The 15,934-nt window shown below is 42.3% G+C and overlaps 1 protein-coding gene across 6 annotated transcripts in view; it reads right to left on the bottom strand.

Annotated features, from left to right (window-relative positions):
- Window positions 1-15,934, bottom strand: part of LRRC4C (leucine rich repeat containing 4C) — a 1,155,661-nt gene that overhangs the window by 176,988 nt on the left and 962,739 nt on the right. For all 6 annotated transcript variants that reach the window (XR_005373312.1, XM_038562992.1, XM_038562989.1 and 3 more), the window contains one exon: window positions 9,237-9,335. The gene's annotated coding sequence lies outside the window, so the exon portion shown is untranslated. The remainder of the gene's footprint in view (window positions 1-9,236; window positions 9,336-15,934) is intronic.

Here is a 15,934-nt window from a genome sequence, read left to right as displayed (position 1 = left end):
TTGTAACCACCATACCCCCACACACCTACTAGAAGGACTAAGAGCAAAAAGTGTTGGTAAGTGATGGTGGGAATGTGAAATGTCACAGCCAGTTTAAAAAAAAAAGAGTTTGGCTTACCGTATGATTCAGCCATTCTACTCCCAGGCATTTATGCCAAAAAAAAGTGGGGGGGATATGTCCCTACAAAGATTTGTACACCAGTATTCGTAGTATTTCTTTCTGCAACAGCTAAAAGCTGGAAAAAATCCAAATGTCACACCAATCCCCGAATAAGAGAGAACTGTGGCATGTTCATGTACGGAATACTATACAGCAATGAAAACAAATAAACTTGTAGGCACACGACAACAGGGAAGTAGGAGAATACTTATGCTGGGTCAAAGAATCTGAACAACCAAAAAAGACTGTTTATGGTTTGACTCCCTTGATCTAAAACTCCATGAAATGAAAACGAATCTGTAAGCATCAGAAAAGGATGAGCAGTGGCTTGGCACCAAGTGGAGGGAGGAGCATCAGGTCGTAAGGGGGATGTGGGAACATGAGGAGGCATTTGGGGACGATGCATATGTTTATTATCCAGATCATATTGATTATCTTGATTGTGCGATAGTTTCATGATGCTGCAGATGTCAAAATTTATGAAATCGTACACTTTAAGGAGTCCTGTGTATTGTGTACCAATCGTACCTCACTGATGGGGAGAAATGAAAGGGAAAGAAGAAAACACCCAAATACGTGTGAGGGAGAAACCTGGGTGCAGTCTCTACAACCATGTGTCCAGATCACAGAGATCTAAGGGTAGAGGAAGGCTGTCAGTAGGATGTGAACGGGGACGTCACTAAGAGGACAGGATTCTGAAGCTAGACGTCCTAAATTCAAGTCCTAACTCTGTCATGTACTAACTGTGGGGCCCTGGAAGATCCACTTTCTCTCTGAGTTTGTTCGTTTCAAAGAATGGGAATAAACATGGGAGCGGCCTTAGAATGTGATTTTGAGGGTTCAGTAGATAATGCAAAGTCATCTCATGAATAAAGAAAATCTTTAGGAAGAGGAGATTCAAAATTAACATACGCAAAAATATTTGCCACATGCAGACATGACATGGTTATAATAATTTTTAAAAATATCTTTATTTATCCATGAGAGACACAGAGAAGCAGAGACACGGGCAGAGGGAGAAGCAGGCTCCATGCAGGGACCCTGATGGGGGACTTGATCCTGGGACCTGGGGTCATGCCCTGGGCCAAAGGCAGATGCTCATCCGTTGGGCCACCCAGGTGTCCCTGGTTATAATAATTTTGACTATTTCCATGATTACGATTTGCCTAAAAGTTGTATTGAGATGTAACCCACGTGCCCCGCAATTCACTCACCGGAACACCCAAATCAGTGGTTCTCAGTCTACTCACACCTGGGCAACCGCCCCACCTCTCAGCGGAGAACATTCCATCGCCTGCATGACCCCACTAGTGGCCATTCCCCATCCTTGGTGTCTGGCTGCCCTCTCTTGGCGTCGTGCTTTCCAGGTGTGCCCATGTCACAGGACGGACCAGGGTCACTCCTGCCTATCACTGAATGACCCTCCAGCCTGTGGGTCCGCCACACGCCACTCCGGCTATTACGACTGCTTTGTCTGCAGAAGACGGAGAAGAAAGGAGCAGAGCTGTGACCCTAGTGGCTGGGCAGCGACTCTGAAGTGGTGGGGAAAGACACGCGACCAGATGGGAGAGGGCAGTGACAAAGGGGCTGGGAAGGTCATGGGCGCGTGTCACGGCCTCCCGTGCTCCCCAGAGCTGGCCCCACGCGAGCTCCAAGGGAAAACCAAGGCCTCCTTCGCTCCAGACCCAGGTGACCGAGCTGGAGTCACTAATGCCCTTGGCAGGGGCCACTCAGGCGCATCCCTAAGTCATCAGTTCCCTCCAAACTCCCGTCACCCGCCCCTCACCCTCCAGCCCTGGCTTTGCCTTACGGAAGACCACGTGTGAGGATCCCACGGTAATGAAGGTAGAAAGACTTAATTACCTGGAACATTTTTTTTTTTTTTTTAAGGGCAAGAAATGCTTCCAGACTACATGTGCGAGAGGCCCCCGAGGTGGTGCCTGGCGACCCGTAGCTCCATGGAGATCGCCGGGTGCCTGGAGATTAACAGGGAGAGAAAGCACACACGGCGGGGGGCTAAGGCCACTCGGGGCCCTGGCAGCTGGGGCTCTACCCTGGTCACCTGGAGCCGGAGCACACGCTCCCCATGCGACCGGTTGGTGGCCACGGCCCATCCACTCACTGTGGAAGCAAAGCCAGCCGTGCACGGGAGCGCAGCAGGCCCCAGGCCCGGGATCTTCGTGTCAGGTTCATAGTGAGACCATAAAGAGGTGCTGCCGATAAAAACCTGGGTGACGTGCACAGAACGTGTCCTGTGCACCAGACAAGGTGCGGCGTTCCGGGCCGGGGCCCTCCCTTTCCCAAGACAAAGTCGCTTTTGCAAAGTCTGAAAAGTAATTTGCAAAGCAGGGGCTTTACCCCTGTTTGCTGTAGGGGCCAAGCCTCCACAGAGGATTTGGGTTTGCGTTTGTTCATTAGAAGGAAGGGGTGATAATTCCACGTCGTGTCCTGCACGGCGGCTCTAGGTTCCCAAGGGAGGCCCTGCAGGCACTGTTTAGGCTCTAGGATGATTCTGCTTCTCGGCCACTTGGAAACATGCATCAGTCCCGATACTGGCTCCCTACTCGGGTGTCTCACCTGCACGGTCTCCTGATTCCAGCTCTACTCCTTCAGGTCCTCTGCGAAGCCACCTGCGCCAACACAGAACATGTCTCCACGTCCTGTGCCACGGCCCTTTACTCGGGCATTTTCTTTTTCCCCCCAAAAAAAACTTTCCAAAACTCAACTCGTCCATGAAATCTTCCGCGACCGAGGTGGAAGCCACCCAGACAGCCTGTCGATGTCTTCAGTGTGATTGATGTCAGCCTCCTGCGGCGACAAGCCAGCACGTGCCCACGTGGGCAGGCCTATGCCTCTTTAGGTTAATGTGCATCTGTTCTGCTCAGCCCCACCAGGTACCGTCAGGGCACTAAGATCCCGGGGTCCATCCTCGCCCCCCTGCACGGGAGGGAGGACACGGTCATGCACCCGGGCCACCCCGGGCTCAGCTCCCTGGGGTGATGTGCATGCTCCGTAAGTATTTGCTGAATGAGGGAGGGAGCGCTCAGTGATGACAGTGACAACCTGGAAGGCACCTCTCTCCACGCACACGGGGAAAAGCCGATCACGTACAAACAGAGCTGCAAATAGCCTGCCTTCTTGGGTATTTTATTTTTTTTTATTTTATTATTTTATTTTTATTATTATTTTTTTCGGGTATTTTATTTTTAAGCATTCTCCCCTGAAATGCGCTGTGGAATGGCTGCGACGGAGCAGGGCATTTTCATTTCACCCCTGTTTTTCCACGTGGGGGCCACCATGTACAGGAGAGAGCAGAACTTAAGAGTGTGATCCCCCCCCCCATGGGGGGCAACACGGCCCCAGGACGCCAGAGTGTCCCGAGCTCTCTGCCTCCTCGAGCTGTGGAGCCCGCCCCCCTCTTGCTCTTGACCATGATGGTGCAGGACAAGGACGCTACAGGAGAGCCATGGCCTGCTAATTCCCGAACCACCCTCTCCTGTTGTGAAAAGATCAGAAAAGTCAACCTTCTGGGTCTCGGGGACCCCTTGCCCCGTTACATGTGATGTCAGCCCAATGGCTACTGTTCCTTTGAACGACGGTCATCATAATGTGTTCCCTCCTCCGGACTCGGAAGGGCTCCAGGGATTACGGCTGGGGCCCATGACCCCGATGCGAATCCCTCACCCTTCTCCTTTCTATTCGAGTGACCCCGGGTGACCCTGGGCAGGTTATTGAACTTCTCCTTATCTCTGAAGGAAGGTAGAGGGGGTGCTGGGAGGGTCCACTGAGATCATTCCCACAAGGAGAAGGAGGTCTACGTCCAGCCACCTGCACAGGAGGCCCTTCCTCCATGACTTTCCCTTTCTTTCTTTCTTTCTTTCTTTCTTTCTTTCTTTCTTTCTTTCTTTCTTTCTTTCTTCTTTCTTTCATTCATTTATTTATGAGAGGCAGAGACCCAGGCAGAGGGAGAAGCAGGCTACATGCAGGGAGCCCGATGTGGGACTCGACCCCAGGTCCCCAGGATCAAGCCCTGGGCCGAAGGCAGGTGCTAAACCGCTGGGCCACCCAGGAATCCCCCCTCCGTGACTCTCTCTGCCATTTTTACCACGATGGTAACATAAGCACCCTGGGCTAAAGAGACTCTCCTGGAACAAAACCTCTTTGAGGGATTCCCAACCTTTCATGGCATCAACATCCAGGATCCATGCAAGAATGCTAAGAGGAAAGCAACTTCCAGGGAACCTGAAGCCAGTGGGCTACTCCTGTTTTAGCCTCGGGTGCCAAGGACTCACTCTTCACCTCCAGGGTATGAAGCGGTGGTGGTTCCAGGATCCCAGGGCAGGGGCAGGGTCAACAACCTGGATGAATCAGGAGGGGACGTAGCCTTAAGGGTATTTACTTGAGCAATTAGCTGCTTCCAGAGATTTGACCTTGGTTCTACAAGGCTGAAGCAGCGCCTTGGCACCCTCCCGGAACCCTTCCTACTGGACTTCACAGGGTTGCAGAATTGTGAGCCTGGTACTGCCGTCCCTCCACCAATCATGCACTCCCTTCTCTGAGCCTCAAACACCTAGCACCCCCGGGATAATCTAAGATTTACTTCATTGCTGAGCAGCATGTGCATTGTGTGCGTAAAATTGCTTTTCACCTTCCAACCATCTTCAAAGTCTCTGTTTAGTCCCTGGCCCTAGGAATGGTATTTTACATTCTTTTTGTGTAGTCCTACTTCTAAATGATCAACTGGTCTAGTTTATATTAGTTTTGGGGCCCCTTCCCCTTGCTTTTTAGCATATTGCTAGAGGGCGTAGACCTTAAAACAACAGGTAAGAGATGGTCACTGTTATAAACCAGGAGAATAGGAGTCATAGCTCAGCCCCATTCCCAGAGTTGGCCCGCAGATCCACTTCCTGCTCAGGCCTCCGTCTGGTGTGAAAACTATATGGATTATAAAAAGAAGGTACAAGTACATGACGTTTCATGGAGGCAAAGTGTCATTCTTTGAAAATCTTTTCCCTTCTTTTGCAATTTATTTTATTTTCTAAGCTTGTTTTACACGCCTATTGGTCTCTTCTTTAGAAAAATAGAATATATAAAGAGAATAAGCCATAATCTCATAACTCAGATATTTTTCTGTGCATATGAATGCATAATATATAAGTTGTCAGTACCAGACATAATTTCCTATGATCAGGTTTTTTAGATTAATAATACATCATGAACATATTTCCATGTCTGTACCCTCAGAGCAATGGTATCATCACTAATGACTGTGTGGTGTTTTATTTTATCATTAGGCCATATTACAGGTCCTTTACTGTCAGATATATAGGTTGTTCCTGATATTTGCAATGCCCCCGTGATTGTGCACGTACACATCCGTTTGTCCACTGATTTCTTTAAGATAAATTGTAGAAAAGGAAATGTGAGGTCAGAGGCAGCCTGACTTTTAAAGGCTTTTGGTAACATGCCATATTGGTCTCTGCAAGGGTTACACCAAGTTACTCTCTCGTTAGCACTTTATAAAAATGTTCTTTCTTTATACTCTTGCCACTCCTGGGTGTTTTAATTCTGTTTTTAATTTAAAGGCCAAGGAGGAGGCATCTCAGAGGGCTTGAGCTCTCCCTCAGTAGGGCTACATTAGATTTATGGGGTGAAGATTTGTTAGCCAGGGCCAGAGTCATGGGAATGCGGGCCTGTTTTTTTCTATTACCATGAAATCTATGAATCAGATCAAATAACTATTTCAGTCACTACCAATACAGCCACATTTCAGAGACAATCCAAACTGGAAAAAGCTATATACTTTTCATCAGAAAATTCCCATGGATGTGATAATAGCAAATACCCTTTTAGTTCTCTTAAGATTGAGGCAATGATATTGTTTCACTTGAAATTACGTATCTCATTTTAGACTGTGGGGAATCTAATTTATAGATATGTTTCCAGGAATAAGCAGAACTCCATTTGTTCCTAAATAAAAATATCAATCATAAAGGAACAGTCACTGCAACTTAACCACAAGATGTCAACTCTTTGTATATGAATCACAGACCTGATGGGGCTATTTGAAACTTTGTTACAATCTGTTGCTCTGTCCATTTAACCACCTTACAGAAGACAATAATTCTCAGTCCTTCTATTAACGAGGAGAAGTCAGAAATAAACTTAAGTGCTGATGGGGCCAGTTCAGAGTAAGATAAAAATTCCAAGTGGGACAACAATCTATATGCCAGTGTTTATACACAATGGTAAGGCAAGGAGCTGTGATAATTAGTCAAAGGAGTAGTTCTATTTTCTGATCTCCCCAAAGATTTTAATATTTGCATTTGTTCCTTTCTGGAACAGGAAACTCTACTGACCTACGACCACTTTTTTTTTTTTTTCTTCCCTCTTTAAAGGTCTTTGTTTCGTGAAGGACTTAGAGGTTTGGCTCCCCTAGGGGCATCTCAGTCTTTTTATTTCCTTACTTTCCTCTTCTCTCTTTCAACATAATATTTTTGTTTGTTTTTCTGGGGGACTGGTCGCTTTACTGAATGAGCTTTACTTCCCCCCAGGATCTAATTATAGCTAGGTATCTGGACTGGCATCACAGCAGAAGGAAGAAGCCATGGCTCCAAATTCTAGGATTGAAAACAGATTACACACTTGCCCCATTTCTATCCATTTCATACCTCACTGACAACAAGAGACACGCCAAACAAATTCCTCAATATGTGCATTTGTGGTTGTACTTTCTGATTTTGAAATCTGTAGCAGGCACTAAAATGTCTTTGGGCTGTTCTACGTGTCCCTTCTTGAGGTCACCTTCTCAATGACTAAATTTTCTTTCGCATTCCTCTTGTATGGTTTCATTAGTTCAAGCGCGGTTTTAGATACCCATTGTCAAGATTACAACACTAAACTGTTTTTGGTTGCTTGCTTGGATAGATGTAGCTAGAAGAATATTTTAAACCAAAAGGGATCCCATTCCACCCTTGAATGGGATGGGTTTAAGAAACCAGGCTCCTCTTTTAAATATCTGAAGTCCACATTCCCAGTAGGAGCAGAGGTCTCATAACAAGAGATAGTCCCTTCCTTTCAAAGTGAGCACAAGATAGGATCAGGACCTTTATAGATTTGATCTTACTTTTGAGCTTACATAATAACTTACAGAAGCACAAGTTTTGAGTGTCAAACTGAATAGTCCCTCGACATTCTTTAAGGATATATCCAAGAGACCTTTGCTCATAATCACTTAAAAAAATGATTTATTCATGCATTTTAGAGAGGTGGGGGACAGGGATGGTAGAGGGAGAGAAAGAGAGAGAGAGAATCTCAAACAGACTTCCCACTGAGCATGGAGCCCAACTCAGGGCTCAATTCCATGACCTCAAGGCCACAACCAGACCTGAAACCAAGAGTCAGATGCCCAACCTACTGAGCCACCCAGGAGCCCCATTAATAATCAACCTTCTAATTGTCAATGTAGTCCATACATTTCTGGAGATTACTCATGTAAATAGGTGAAATATCATCTTATGTCATGAGGTGGTATTAAATAATATGAAATATTATTTGTATCAAATAATATCACATATCAAATAATATCAGACTCCTTCTTCGTGATGATATCTTATCTCATTTTTGATGATTCATTCTTTCCTTTGATATGTATTCATGGTGTATGGGTAAATCCAGATGACTGTCCTCCATTTTGGGAGACAAAGTTGTTCCTAATCCATTATATTTTTCTTTTGCGAATCCTTAGCTAGTAAATGTCGGGGGAGGGGATGTCACCAAAATCGGACCAAGTGAAATGACCAAAATTAAAGCAAACGTTTTCTTGCATGATCTAGACCCTCAACTAAAGAAGCATAAATATAAAAGAATAGCATTCCATCTTTCTAGAGGCATCATCCAGATGAAAATATTAACTGGACCTTGCTATCAAGATTGTCTATATAGATGGTTGGCTTTGGTCATAGTTCTGCACCAGGTACATTATTTTATTCTTATATTCATGCTTATGATTCTTTTCCAGTCATTTCAATGAATTCCCCTCCCTTGGCTTTATTTTTACCAACACATAATTCTAAGTAACATTGATGATTTATTAAAGTATAATTACATATTCCCACTGTGGCAAGAATACTGAGGAGTTACCTAAGCTCACATGCTCTCTAGATAAACTGTTCCCTCCATATCTTCTTTACAGAATAATTTAAGAGTATGCCTGAAAAATAAAAAAAAATTATCTAGTGGGCTTTGCTTTAGTAGTTAAAACCATAAATGTCAACAGTCTACCATAGAGTTTTCTGCTTTAGGACAATACAGACGATATGCCCCTTGAGATTCTGGAAAGACATGACTCCTAATAGACAGTTGGTAGCAGTTTGCCTTTATTCTGGTTAGCCAGATAAATTGTGGTGCTGTGGTCGCCCCCTCACCCAGGAGAAATTATCTTACTGTGCTACTAGGTAAAGAAAATCCTGATGCAACCCCTAACTGGCCCTTCTTTTTTTTTGCAGGTCACTCCTATTTCACTCCTATACAGTGGGATGAGGGGAGAATATTGATTCCCTATTTCTAATTATTTTTCATCTGAAGAAAACTGCACCATAGTATTTCTCCTGGCCTATTTTTACTCCATGTACTGTCTCCTCTCCTTGGTCATTAGAGTTGTTTATTTAATTCGTGAACTCAGGAGCATGACTTTGTCAGTTTTAGTTTAACTCATTCCCTTCACTCCTAACTTTACAGCAGGCTGCTGACAGGTGCATTTGAGTCTGCTATTCCATGCTGGAATTTTATGGTCAGGCTGTCATGTCAGGGGACCCTGTATTGGTCCCCTGTGTGCACCCTGCCATGGGCCTGGTTGGGTGAATCAGATTATCTAAGTCTGGGGTTTAATGGTGGGAAGCCTACTCTAGCCATACCCTGCAACAGCATCCTTAGATACTACCTGCATTATTAATTAAAGTGGCATCCACCTTGCCGTTTGCCTATTCCTTAGACTGATTAAACCTCACTTTGTTCTGAACTTGGGCAGCTAGAATGGAAACTCCAGGAGAAGAGGTTAATAGTGTTTGGAGCTTACCTTATCAAAATTTCTCCAACCGTTCCTGATCTTCCTGAGAAAAACCCAAAGAATTTAACGAAGCGTTCTGGATTTCAGCAGATGATGTTTATTTTACACCTGGAGTAAGACAACACAAATAACATATTTTTAGATCATATTATATGAATGAGAACAAATTTAGGGTAGACATTCCTGCCTGCCAACTTCATCCAATAAAATGAATTGATGTAATATTCATCTTTCTAACAAAAATACATAGATAGAGACATCACACACATATATCTAGGTGAATATGTGGGTCTATATGTAATATATATGTCTATAACACATATGTATTATATGTATTTAGTTGCCTACACACAACACACAATATATATACACATATAACACATATATGTGATATAAGATATATGTGTATATATATATAACATATATACATATAACACACACATATATGCATATATACATATATTTAGTGTATCTATCCTAGATTTGCTAATCTTTCTTTTGCCAATGTTCATTGCATTGATTATTGAAATGTGCCATATGTGTTTCACTGGAAAAGGTATTTGTCTATAAATATCATTTTGAACATACACTTGAGGGACTTCTTGTTCTTACCTAATCCTCTGTCATGACTTTAAAACTATACAGATAATTATCACTCTGTTTCAAATCTAACAGCCAAACAGACATAGAAAACTATAAAACAGCCACTATAATTTATAGGTTTCTCAGGTTGGGATAGCAACAAGAAAATAAGTCATTACAGGCACTGTATTGAGAATCGGAACGGATCCACTTAATAACCTTGCCATAATTAGCCAGGCAATTTGGGCAAGTGTTCAAACCTCACTGGGTCTTATTCTCTCCATATAAAAAATTAAAGACTTTGTACAAAGTTGCTCCTGGGGCCCTTCCATCTTTCAAATTTTGTGATAATTTTTCTTCTCAAGACGTGATGTGATATAGGTAGAATGGTTAGGAAGAATTTGCAGTAGCAAACCTATCATGCTTAGAAAAAGCCTGAATTTTTATAAATTTATCATATTTACCTAATTACTCATTTCAATCTCTGCTGAACAATTAGTTACTTATAATTAAATGATAGTAAGGTGACTGTAGTCAATTAATTTCAGGATCACCTATTGATTTAAAAAAACCAATTGTGTATCTTATGGAACTAAGTAAAATCTGATTTTTAACTCACAGGATTCATGATACTTTGGCATCCGATGACCAGTAGTCTGGTTATCTATCTATCTATCTATCTATCTATCTATCTATCTATCTATCTATCATCTTATTATCTATCTATCTATCTATCTATCATCTATCATCATTATCTAGTTCTCTATCTTTCTATTTATCTATTTTTCTGCTATCCTAATGTTAAGGGAAAGAACCTGTAATTTTGAAGAAACTGAGAAAGCTGTGGGCAACCTGTAAGCCAGCTTACAGAATTTGACATTATATCATGACTCCCTCCCCATCCTCCCCCTTTCAGGTATCTCCCAAGGGGGAAAGATGTTTCTGAGTGAAACATTCATACCTAATTGGTGTTCCATATGTCATTGTCTTGCAAAAACAAAACAATTCCTAAAATTGGAAATTGAGTAGTAGCTGAAATTACTACTTACAAGGATAATTTAAAAACTAACACAAGAGATTTGTTGTTGTTGTTGGAATAATGGAGACTCACTTAAAGCTCTATCATGCTTCTGATATTGGGATAAACTACCTACATCATTTTACAAAGTAAGCCTCCTAATAACCCTATGAAAATGTTGAATTATGACCCTTATTTTATAGGTAAAGAAACCGAGGCATGAGTCAATTTCTCAGAAAGAGGCACTAGGTGGCAGAGCCAGCAGGTGTGTGTGACCCCAGAGCAATCCTCCTTCTCACTATCCCATATATCCTGATACTATAAAGCTTGTTGGCTACACCTAGGCCAGTACATATTCCGTTTCAATAGGTTCTCCGAGGCCCATATGTATGCGAGCCTCTGAATGCACTGGTTCATATACTTTTGATATAAGAAGGCCTTGTCTGATTTGGCTCTAGGACTATGATTTTTGTATTTCATTTCTATGATCAGGGGAACAAAATGCTGCTTTTCCCATCTTAGTAGCCTGAGTTTTCTGCCTCATATTTAGCATGTTTCAAAGAAATGTGTCGATGCTTACTTTGTACCCATGTTTGTACAGAGAACAGAGCCGGGGGGGGGGGGGCTGCCTGCAGAGGCAGAGGCATTGGGTGTAAAAAGCACTGTGGTTGGTGGCTGTGAAGAGGAGAACCGGCCAGAGGGTTTGTTGTTTAGAACAACGTGAGTCATATGACACAGATTCATAGAATGTGGGGCTGGAAGAGGCTTCACTAACCAATTAGTTCACATTTCACAGTGTTTAGTTAAAAGAAGTAAGATACGAGGTATTCATGAACCAGCAAGCGGATTTCTGGAGATCACCCATCCACCCCGCTTCTCAATAGTATAATCGAATCCTCAATTGTACATTATAGGCATCTCTTAGAAACAGAAATTCACTGTTCAAGGCTTGTCTGTGTCAGTCACATTGTGTGGCTGAAGACCTAGAGAGCTTGGTGGTGATGAGAAAGACCATGGGGTCAGACCAGCTTGAGTCTTAGGGCAAGCAGTGTCCCTTTCTGCTTCTGGAACTTTAGGGAAGGCTTAATATTTCCATGGGACAGTTTCCTCATCTGTAAAACAGGGTGATGAGAGTAGCCCCCTTCTCTGTGCTGCTTTGGGGATTGCATGAGGACTTTATTTATTTATTTGAGAGAGAGAGAGAGAGCGAGCACAAGCAGAGGAAGCAGTGGAGGGGGAGAGAGAGAGAGAGAGAGAGAGAGAGAGCAACTTAAGCAGACATCCCACTGAGCGGGAAGCCAGACTCAGGGTCCCACCTCACAACCCTGAGATCATGACCTGAGCCAAACCAGGAGTCAGATGCTCAACCCACTGAACCATCCAGGTGCCCCTACATGGGAATTTTCATAAAAGACTTTGCATCAAGGTCCAGCTCAGAGTAAGCAAGCACGTGCAAAATTTCCAGTTATCATCCACATCATTATTATCAACATCACCATAATCTCTTTTATGAGAGCCTAACATAATGAGACATTCTCTGAAAATTGTGTTTTACTTTTAGGTAAGGAAATATAAATCCCAATGAAAGGAGAGTCTGGCTGAAAACTAACAAAACAGAATGTAGTCACCAGCATGGTCATAGAGACTTTCAGGTTCTCCTCAGTGACATGGGAAAGACACCAATCTCTGTACATATTTGAAATAATATGTGTAATACTGTGAAAGAAGAGATTGAGGAATTGATCTTTTTTGCTTGGGACTGTCCAAATCAATTCTACCCAAACACAGAGGTTCTCCTAGCTTCTCATAGCTAGAACATGTAACTAAAACAAATGATTCTACACAATGAAAAGAGAGAGAAAAATAGAAAGCCTCACTTTTTTTCTTCATCATAATTGATGTGAAGGGATGTCCATTTGGATTCTGCTGTTCGAAAGCTCAGTTATGCAATATTCGTACAAAAATAGTTCCAAATCAATACAACATGTTTTAAATTTACATTAACATTTAAATTAATGAGAAGCTTAATGTGAATTATGGAGCTTTAGATGTTTAGGACTATGTCCCTTCTTGCCAACTTGGAACGGGGTCTATTGACTCACCTTCTCAGTCTCATAAACAGCTTCCAGACTTTGTGTATTTTCAGTGCCAGAGGATTTTCAGGCTGGTGAAAGATGCCATATTGACATCACCAGGGAATGAAGTTGGCCCTGTTCACTAAAGATGTAAAATGCTTCCAGCAACTGCACACACCTTCCCTGAAGGGCAGTTTGCCATAGATGACTGTCGGGCCTGGGAATGCGCTGGGATCGAAGCTTACTGCCCCCTTTCCCTTAATTAATCTTACCCAACCAATATTTCTAGAACACCTACTATGGACACAGAACTGTTCTGAAACAACCGATTCTATTTCAAGGAACTCCTCATGTATGGAAGGATAGTCTCACGGATAAACGATTATAGAATCACATCGCACGTTCTGTAATGATAGAAGGTACATTTTGGGTGCAGTCCGAGGCACCCTAATAAGACTGGAGGAGAACCAAGAACAGCTTCTGAAGAAATGAGGCTTGAAAGGCAAGTAGGCATTAGTCAATCAAAGAAGAGCAGAAATCTCACCGCTCAGAGGGGAGAGCCTATACGGGAGACTGACACCTCTGCTTAACTAAGCAAGAAGTTCTGAAAGACGGTATGAGAGGGGGCCTCAGGGGTGTGTGTGCACGTGTGTGTACATGTGGTGGTAAACGAGAGTGGGTATATAACAAATTAACAGGCATAGTTAGATGATTAGGCGGGGATGAGTTTAGAGAGCTCTCATATGCCAGGTTAAGGATTTGGGCCCCGTCCTTAAAATGATGCAGATGCAGAAGTTGTGATGTGGTTTTGTCTGTATTCACAACCCTTACGTAGATAGAAGTTTCAGGTCCACAGCAGGACTGAGCAGGAAGTAAGGAGAAAGACACCTCCTATCCCCAACCAAACAAAACCTTTCCTACCATGGACATCCCTCACCACCGTGGTACATTTGTTCAAATTAAGGAAGCGATGCTGACACATGGTCATCACCCAAGGTCCACAGCTCACATGAGCATCCACTCTTGGTGTCGTACAGTCTGTGAGTTTTGACAAGCGTATGATGACATAGATCTACCGTTGCAGATTCAAACCGAGTAGGTCTGTTGCCCTAAAATTTTTCTGCACTCTACCATTATTCATCCCTCCGTGCCCCCCAGCCCCTGGCAACCACTAGTCTTTTCATTGTGTCTATAGTTTTGCCTTTTCCAAAATGTTATGTAATTGGAACCATAGAGTATATAACCTGTTTTTAGATTGGCTTCTTTCACTTAAAATATGCATTTAAGTCTCTTCTATAGCTTTTTATGGCTTGACAGCTTATCTCTCTTTAGTGCTAATATTTCATTGTCTGGATTTATCACAATTTGTTCATCCATTCATTTACTGAAGGACATCATGATTGCTCTCAAGTTTGGGCACTTATGAATAAGTCTGCTACAAACATCTGTGTGTGTAGGTGTCTGTATGGATGTTCAGTTTTCAGCTCCTTTAGGTATATACCAGCTAGTGCAACTGCTGGATCACATGATACAAAGATGTTTAGTTTTGTAAGAAATCACCAAACTGTCTCCCAAAGTTGGCTGTACCATTGTGCATTCCTACTGGCAATAAGGGAGGGTCTCTCCTGGTCCTTGCCAGCATCTGTGTTGACAGTGTTTTCAGTTTTGGCCATTCTAGTGGGTATGTGGTGGTATCTCTTTGTTATTTTAATTTGCATATCCCTGATGACATACGATGAGGAACATTTTTTCATATGTTTATTTGCCATCTGTATATCTTCTTTGATGAGGGTCTGTGCAGATCTTTGCCTTATGTTTAATGGGGTTGTTTGTTTTCTTCCTGTGAGTTTTGAAAGTTTTTTGTGTGTTACGTAGATTATGTATATTAGCACATTATCAGATGTATTTTTTGCAGTTTGTGACCTGTCCTCTCATTGTCTCAACGGTGTCTCTCATAGAGCTGAATTTTTTAATTTTAATGAAGTTCATTTATTGATTATTTCACTCATGGGTCAGGTCTCCGGTGCTTTGTGTAAAAAAGTCATTGCCATACCCATTGTCACCGAGGATTTATCATATGCTATCTTCTGGGAGTTTTATAGTTTTACACTTTACATTGAGGACTATGATACATTTGGGGCTAATTTTTGCTTTTGTTGGGTGTGAGGTCTGTGTCTAGATTTCCATTTGTTCCAGAACCATTTATTGAAAAGACTATTTTTTTCCCCATTGTACTGCCTTTCCCCCCTTTGTCAAAGATGACTTGACTATGTTTATGTGGGTCTATATCTGAGCTCCCTATTCTGTTACAATGATCCATTTGTTTATTCTTTCAGTAATGTGATACAGTTTTGATTACCATAGCGTACAGTAAGTCTTGAAATTGCGTAGTGTCCATTCCTTGACTTTGTTTTTCTCTTTCAATATTGTGTTGGATATTCTGGCTGTTTGGCCTTTTCACACTGGTTTTAGACTCATTTGTCAATATCTAAACTGGCTGGGAGTTTTCTTGGAATTGCATTGAACCTATGATCCAGTTGGGAAGAACTGACATCTTGACAATATTGAGTCTTCCTTTCATTAAGATGGAATATCTGCCCTTTATTCAGTTCTTCTTTAACAACTTTCATCAGAATTTTGTAGTTTTCTTCATATAGATTTTACACCTACTTTGTTAGATTTATACATAAGTTTTTAATTTTTTGTGGTTGTAATATAAATAGTTGTATGTCATTAATTACAAATTCCATTTTTTCATTGCCGGTGTAAGGGAAAAATATTGACTTTTGTGTATTAGCCTTTTATCTTGAGACCTTGCTATAATCATTTATTAGTTCTGGGAGTTTTTTGGTTGAATCTTTCAGACTTTCTAATAGATGATCAAGCCATCTGCAGAGAAAGTTTTATTTATTTCTTCTCAATCAGTATAGCTTTCATTTCTTTTTCTTGTCTTAGTGAATTATTTAGAATTCTGATTTAAGAAATATTACTTTAGCAACATTGTAGAGAATAGATGAAATGTGAGCTGTTCT

Source organism: Canis lupus, chromosome 18, assembly GCF_011100685.1.
Source record: "Canis lupus familiaris isolate Mischka breed German Shepherd chromosome 18, alternate assembly UU_Cfam_GSD_1.0, whole genome shotgun sequence".
Classification (NCBI taxonomy): domain Eukaryota; kingdom Metazoa; phylum Chordata; class Mammalia; order Carnivora; family Canidae; genus Canis; species Canis lupus.
The sequence above is the reverse complement of the archived record's forward strand: the minus strand, read 5'-3'. Positions and strand labels throughout refer to the sequence as shown.